This window comes from Alligator sinensis, unplaced genomic scaffold (genome assembly GCF_000455745.1).
Source record: "Alligator sinensis unplaced genomic scaffold, ASM45574v1 scaffold1295_1, whole genome shotgun sequence".
Taxonomy (NCBI): Eukaryota; Metazoa; Chordata; order Crocodylia; family Alligatoridae; genus Alligator; species Alligator sinensis.
In genome coordinates, this window is record NW_005841880.1 from 1,653,266 (window position 1) to 1,661,207 (window position 7,942).

Below are 7,942 nucleotides of genomic sequence, written 5' to 3' on the forward strand. Positions count from 1 at the left end.
GAGCGGAGGCGCCGGAATAGCAGGAACGAACCCAACGGCTCCGTGTTATAGACTCACAAAATGGCGGCGGCGCCCGGCCCGCCTCACCCGCGCCGCCCCCCATTGGCTCCCGCGGTTGTCAACCTGACGAACGAGGCGGCCATCCCCTGCCACCGGGGGAGGGCTCCGGGGCTCCTTCTGCGAAGCTCATTGGTTGCCGGAGAGTTTCGGGGCAAGGCAAAGGGGGAGTGTGCGGCGCCATTGGAGAAGCGTCGGGGGAGGCCTCTTCAGGGCGCCATCTTGAGAGCGGGAAAGAAGCCCATGCGCCACACTAGGGCGCCATCTTGGATGGGGGCAGGAAAAAAACGGAATCAGCCTACTGGGACGCCATCTTGAATGCGGGCGCGAGCGCCAACGTGCACATGGAGTCGCCATCTTTAGGATGGGTCAGAGACTCACGGAGGGAGCCATGTTGAATGTGGGTATGCTGTTGAAAACGCTTGCCGGCCATACTGAGCATGGGCAACGAAGCCCGAAGGCGTCATTCCGCAGCCATCTTGAGTAGGGGCACAAAGCAAAGGGGCCCATGCCAGATTCAAGTTACTGTGCAGCATGGGGGAGTCCTAAAAGGCAGTGATGTAACGTGCACTTGGCTTGTTCCTTTTAAAATGACACACTAAAAATGAACCCAACCAAATCAGTTTGCATGGAGAGGATAAGGCTGTTTTCAGATGCCGGAGGGGAACCAAGGCGTGCAAAACATTTATCTGCTCCACGCAGATGACAGGATGCTTACCAGAAGGACTGATGTTTACACCCCAAATCTCCCTTCCTCCATCTATCCTAACAAGTACCCAATAGTTCATTCCTTTCTCTTTGCTGCATGTGTATAGGCCACGATTCTGCAACAGTTCTCGTCCCTGTGCCCACGTGGAGTCCCTCTATAAGCTCCTCCAATAGGGACTTTATTAGTATTTTGTCTCTACGCTGCACAAAGCCCCATAAGGCCCCGATTCTGATCCGCCTTTGCACATCCATTAATATAAGTCCAGTATTGGAAATATCTATATGTCCAGCATTGCCAGCTCTCATGATTTTTGGCATTGTTCTTGAAGTCTATGCTTCAGGAATGGGAACAACTTAGCTCTTTCTTTTGTACGTGTCTATAACTATAAATATATATCAAAGAAAGAGCTAAGTTGTTCCTATTCCTGAAGCGTAGACTTTAAGAAGCAGCCCAACAATCACGAGAGCTGGCAACGCTGCACGTCTCCTCTAGCAATTACAAAACGGGAGTGCTAGAATAGACCAGGGCCAGCGACAGAAACATCGGCAGCACGACAGCAAATATTGTTAGTGGTATGAGGTTAAAAAAGAAGAAGACGAAGGGTCTAATATAGATGAAGCTTAAGGGCATATATGTGCCTTACAGACTGTGCTTCCATGTTGTCTCGGGCATGTTGGGCAAGTGCAGACCTGGAACTACGCACATTTCTTAATGCTGCCAGATAACAGAGGGCGGGCAAAATAAAGGTAGAAAAGCTATAAAAATTCTGGAACAAATCACCGCTTCCTCTTACACACAGATCGCTCTGCTGGTGGTTGCTGCCAAGGTCTCAGTGTCCCACAACCATCTAGGGGAAAGAAAGTAAGTTCTTAACCTGTTATTACTTCCTTGTATCACAACAGCGTCCAAAGGTCCCAGCTGAAATCAAAACGCTGCCGCTGGATAAGTAAAGATATAGGCCTGCAAGAGCTTGAAATTCAGATGAAATGGATAGAGGATGGGAAGAAGGATGCGTCTGCTGCGGAGTTGAGGCCCAAGGAGATCAAGCAACTTGATCCTGCCTAGAGCTAGACCCGATGATCTGCAAGGTCCCTTCCAGCCCCTAACAACTATGAACCTATGATCAACAAAGCAGATGGGAAAGCCCAAATCTCACAAAGCCCAGTCCTGCTCCTTGAAGTATGCCCCGGCCGAGACTTACTGCCCGAGGAGAGTTTTTCAGCTGAGTCTTGCAGTTAGTTTATGCCAGCGTCATTAAGGGAAGACCTATAGGATACTGGAAAACCCTCATTATGGGTGGGAGAGAACTAGCTTTACCTGCTGATAATGAAAGTTACCTAGGCCAGTACGGAAAAACTTGAAGAAAACGCATTCATAAGTTTCATTAGTACTAAATTTACTAAAAACTTATATGAATGAAAACCATTTTATCAGCAGTTATTAACACGAAAGTGGTCCACGGCATGTGCAGCCATCCCCAACTACTGATCACCCGCGCTTAAAACAGAAGCGAACCCAGATACATGTGTGCGCCATCAACGAACTGATTATTTTTTCTTAGCCGTCGTTTGTGTTGTCATGGTGCGGTTTCTAAAAAAAACAGGAAAGAGCGAATGCCGTAAATGGGACCTACTATTTTGACTCAAGCAATCTCAGCTTTCCCATGAACCTGTTAGATAAAATGTTGCACAACCGAAAATCAGTTTATCAGATTTCTTCCTATAGCATCCAGTTCCAAGCAGGCGCCTCCTCTGACTGCTAGCCTTTAACTGAAAAGGTTTGATATGTTCTTGGCGTCTTGAACTACCCATTTGTTCACTCCTCCTAAGGGTGTTGCTCAGGTAATAAAGTTACTGAGCAACTTTTTAATCCTTTCATCCTTTTCACAGACAGCAGATATGCCTCCTGGTAACATACAGGGAAGCATTTGAAAGAAAAATCGCTCCCTAGGAAACTTGCTGGGAGGAATTGCCTCTCTTTCCAACCCCAACAGCCAAAAACCTGAAAATGGCTACAAAGGAAAAGAAATTGAGCGTGAATTAACTTTCGTACTTAGCACAAGCCAGCAGGGAGTTCTGGTTGCGTAAAAGCCTTCTCCCTGCCCTCCAGCCCCTGTGGTTACTCATCTCATCTCTCAGTTGAAGCCCTTTGAGAGACACACCCAAGTTTTCTTTCTTTTTGAACCCTTCCTGTTAGCTATCTTGTATAGAGATTAGCACACTGTGCCAGGACACCTTCCCTGCCCCTCTTTCCTTACCTTTTAGAGGAAGATTTTCAAGCTGATAATGCTTTTTCTTGTGGGAGACTTTTCCATGCAACTCTCTTCCTTAGCAAATCAGCAGCCCCCACAACTTGGCTTTTCTGACAGCTGCTCCTCTTTTCCAGATAAAATAAGCTGAGAAAAAAAAATTTAAATGTTCTTTCTCTAGATTAAGTCATAGATTCATAGATTTGAGGGGCTATAAGGGACCTTGCAGATCGTCGGGTCCAGTCTCCCTGCACTAGGCACTAGAAAGATATTCTGTGTTCGAACATAATTAGTGGACTGTACATGATACATGCTCACGGTGGTTATAATCTAAAGATCACCTCCATACCCTTTCATTTCTACCCAGGAGGACTTTTACAATCCTTTCTCCTATGCCTGAAGAAGGGTGCTTGTGCCTGAAAGCTTGCAATTAAAGATTTTTTTTTGCGAAGATCTAGTTGGTCTAATAAAAGATATCACCTCTCCCGCGAGCTCTGATTCCATACACTTTCTATTGTTCTGTACTCATCAGTTTTTTTTTTATCATACCCAGTCCTACAAACAAGTACACACTTGCCACTTTACTACCATGAAGAGTTTCCGCGAACTCCAGTGCTTCTCCTTTTCCTCCTTGTCAAACACGATCCCCTTATTTTTTTTTACATAAGTGGTCTTCAGTTAAAATAGTGGTTTTGTTTAAACCAGTATCTGCTACACCATAAGGTACCAGAACATTTTCTGGCACATCATTCACAATGCCACATCGCAGCACTGGAAACAGTCAGTCTAGAGCGAACAGAGAAAGTCGAGACCGAAAAGAGAAAGAGAACACACTCGCTTGCATTTCTTGCACTCTTAAAAAAAATACCCCTCTTGTTAAGGGTGATTTTTTTTCTGTACATATTTCTCAGACATGGATTTTTTTAATTGAGAAGCAATCTCCAGTGTTAGAGACCAGAGGATTATTTTTCCCCATCAGCCTGTTGCATTTTGAGTGTACAAGCACTACAAAATAAAAATGAAACCAGTGAGCTGGCATTGTGTAACCATATCCAACGAGTAATATAACCTTATATTACTGAACAAATTGGACTTGGAATTGAGACCCTAATATATTTTAAGTAGAATTGCTTCTGGTTAGAAAGAATTGCTCCTGGTTAGAAAGATTTCAGGAGCAATTCTTTCTAACCAGGTCATGAAATCCCTAAAATAAAATTCCCCAAATGGAATTGCTTTGGTGGCCAGGCTACAGTCTGGTCCATCCTTTTGGGGAACAGTTTTTAGCATCGTACCAGAAAGCTCTACTTGCGACTTCCACCAGGGTTTCCTTTTTAAATTTTGATTTCTGTGTTTCAATCTGATATGACAGACATAGCAAGATGCCATTTTTCTGTGCATAAACCAAGTTCTTTTTGCATTTCGTGAAAATCCTTTAGAAGTCAGTGCTGTTTTTCTTCCCCCCAACCTCCCTAATCCAGTACAAAATGAGACTTCTCTCTGTGCTATTCCAGTGTTATCTGCCCGTGTTATTTCAGCACTTCTATGTCTTCACTTCTCTTCTTAGATGCTTTAAGATGACTCATTTCCTGTGCAGGATGAACCAGCCATTTCCTGGCTACTGAGCTGAGGATTTTTTTTCTATTAGGCAGTCCTAACTTTGAGTTAGTCGATGTATTTTCTGGTCCTCCCTCCCCACCCATCACGCCAATCTTGCTTTCAGTTTTATATAAGGATAAAAACAACAAACCATGTTAGCAAAAGTTGCTTTGATATCATTCAGATACTCCCTACAGCCTGGACTTAGACACTCAATTTTTGGGCTATGGAATTACACTCCTGCCAAATTTAACAGTTCCAAATTTAGCAGAACTATGCATCAGTTCCCTAGAGCCAACATCTTGTCTTAATTTAAACGAGCCAGTTTCAAAGCATGAAACCAGGAATTAAAACAGATAATTTGAGTGCTAGCATTAAAAAAGTGCATTACAGCGGGTTACTATTCCAATGACGTTCTCATGATTCAGCTAAGCGCCAGCCATGCTGTGTGTTGGAACTGAACTTTGTCTAGTTCCTATTAAAGAAATTAAATATTCAGCGGAGTGGTAGCTCTCTGATATTGCTCTAGTTTTTCCTTATTAATTTTGTTCTCATAACTCGAGCTCCTATTTCTACCCTATACCCCCACCTTCTTGAACGACTACTACCTAATACTTCTTCACAATATAGCCACATACCTGCTGTGCAAACCTACCTCCATCAAAGCCTCCTACTTACAAAAATTGGCCATTGCATAGTGACCCATGGTACAGCAGTGCTGTTCCCATCTCATTATCTCATGTCTTTCAAATAATTTATTGCTTAACATATACTAAAAGAAAGGTGTTCTCCTTTTAAATACCTCTTCCATGATATTCAGATTTATTATTCTGCCATGCCTCTACTATAATGTGCTGAAGCAGGTAAATGGAAAAAAAATGGTTGAGTTAGGGATACTGTCTCTTGACTGAATATAGCACATGGTTGTGTGGATCATCACTGAATAATTCATACCCTTAATGATTTATTCATGCACCAGAGCTGGATACCTCCTCTGTGACTTTCCATTATCTCAGATAGAATGAAAGTCCCTATTAGACTGAGCGGAGTTGAAAAGTGCCTACAGCAGCATTTGTTTTCTAGCCATTAGCACTGCAGACTTTCATATCATTTAACTGAACTTCGGATGAACAGAGCAGGTGTGCAGACAAAGCCAGTCCCTTGCGGTGGGTTGCAGATAGTTGGGCATGGCAGTCAGGACGAAGCTCTTGCAGATCCAATGCCAGATCTAACTAACATCAGTCTGGGTACAGGGAACTATATTTTCTTTTAAAGTAACTCCTTGTGGGGGTTAAAAAAAAAGTGGGGCCAGGGGGATGACATCTGTAGTTCTTCAGTAGTGTGTAAGAGGCACCCTTAACAAAGATAAGTTCAAATTAAATGTGGCTCCTGGGATTTTAAATTGTGGGAACGCCCTGTGGCAGAATGGGATGTATTTGGCAGCCGTGTTGGTCTGAGACAAAAAGACATGCAAAACTCTAGAACTCTTGGTTCAGAGATGGTACCTTTTATTAGACCAACTATGAAATTGCAAATAAATAAATAAATATATATATATATATTTCTACAGACAAGGCTCTTTGGGTGAATCATATCTTTTATTAGACCAAATTAAATAGTTGGAAATATTTTTCTTTCCAAGCTTTCAGGTTTAAAAACCCTTCATCAGGCTGACAAAGCATCTGCAGTTGGCGTGTGCTCTTCCTGGATGGAAGGAAGAGTAAAGAAGCCAGAGGCTGGTCTGCATGCAAGACAGGCAGTCAGTGAAGATGTTCATTGAGGAGTCAGTGAGTGAGAAGCAGGCTTTTTCTTTTATCTTTATCTTTTTCTGCAGGCTTTCAGGCACACACACCCTTCTTCAGGTACAGGGAAAATTAAAGATGGTATAAAGTCCCCATAGGTAGAAGATAGACACTCTCATGGGCCCAGAGGAACAGACTTCCACCTTCAGCTTCCTCCGTGCAAAAATGAAGTTTATTTTCTACCTATGGGGACTTTTTACCATGTTTAATTTTCCCTGAGCCTGAGGAAGGGCGCGTGCACCCAAAAACTTGCAGAAAAAGATAATTTTTTTTTGCAATTTATTGGTTGGTCTAATAAAAGGTATCATCTCTGAACCACGACTTCTAGATTTTTGCATGTCTTTCTGTGGCAGAATCACATCTTTGTGTGAAGGCAGACAAGGTTCTTTGGGTAGATGCAATATCTTGTATTAATAATAATACCTTTTTAATAATCTCTTTTAGTATTAATAGTCTTTAATAATATTTTAATTAGTACTGTTTTATTAATAATAATTAGACCAACTAAATAGTTGGAAAAATTGTTCTTTGCAAGCTTTCAGGCACAAACACCCTTCTTCAGGCCCGAACAAAGAAGGGCGTAGGTGCCCGAAGGCTGTCAAAGAACAATTTTTCCAACTATTTAGTTGATCTAATAACACATATCACATCTGCCCAAAGAACCTTGTCTGCCCATGTCCTTAGACCAACACGGCTACAACCAACAACCCTACATTTTTGTCTTAAGACATTTCAGTTTCTCTGGTTTCCCCCTGTAGAGCTACAGGTCCTAAATCAGCCAGGGTAAACAGCCACAGCGCACAGCTTCCCAGCCTTGCAGGAAGCTGATCAAATAGCAACGGCATGAAGTCATCCTTTCCTTGGACTATTCCTGGTAGTTGGTACTACCCTCGCAGGAACGTTGTGCAGGATTGGGACTTAACGCATATCCCAAGCACACAATCTGCATCGCACATACCAGTTCCCTTTGTCTTGGACGCAGGAGACGGGACACTGCGTGCAGCATCCCTGTCTCCCTTTGCACAATGGGAAGAGCTGGCATGGCGGGTTTTTTTCCCTTAATTATTTCCCACTAAAGACTTGGAAAAGTCCTGATTTTTGTTCTCAAAAGCATTCTCATCGGCGGAATGAGAAATGCCAGGGACAAAAAAAGCTTGAGAAACTGCCCAAGTTGCTAAAAATGAACGTGAATTTCTTCCCTGCAACCTCCCTGCCTCTCCCTTCCCCTGGCCTCAGCTTCGCAGAGTGGTCCGTTTCCAGCCCTACAGCATAGTTTGCATTCCACAGGCAAGAATGAACATTTATTTATACAAACAACCATCCTTGCTTGCACATCTCAGGGCTATAGCCCTAAGGCAAAGAAATACACTTTCTTTTTTCGGTTTTCCTTTCTGATCTCCTTTACATTGCTGCATTTCCAGGCCTTTAATCAGGAGGGACTTTTGCAGGGAAAGATTAGTGCACTTTGATCATTCCTCCGTCCGGCAGATCTGCTCAGACATGGACTGAAATACTCTTTCATTTCCCTAC

General features: G+C 43.2%; 1 long non-coding RNA gene across 3 annotated transcripts in view; it reads right to left on the reverse strand.

Annotated features, from left to right (window-relative positions):
* Positions 1-1,614: 1,614 nt before the first annotated feature.
* Positions 1,615-7,942, reverse strand: part of LOC102382211 — a 28,646-nt gene continuing 22,318 nt past the window's right edge. For all 3 annotated transcript variants that reach the window (XR_323097.3, XR_323098.3, XR_323096.3), the window contains exons 2-3: positions 3,024-3,161; positions 1,615-2,356 (exon numbers count right to left, since the gene is read on the reverse strand). This is a non-coding gene — a long non-coding RNA (uncharacterized LOC102382211). The remainder of the gene's footprint in view (positions 2,357-3,023; positions 3,162-7,942) is intronic.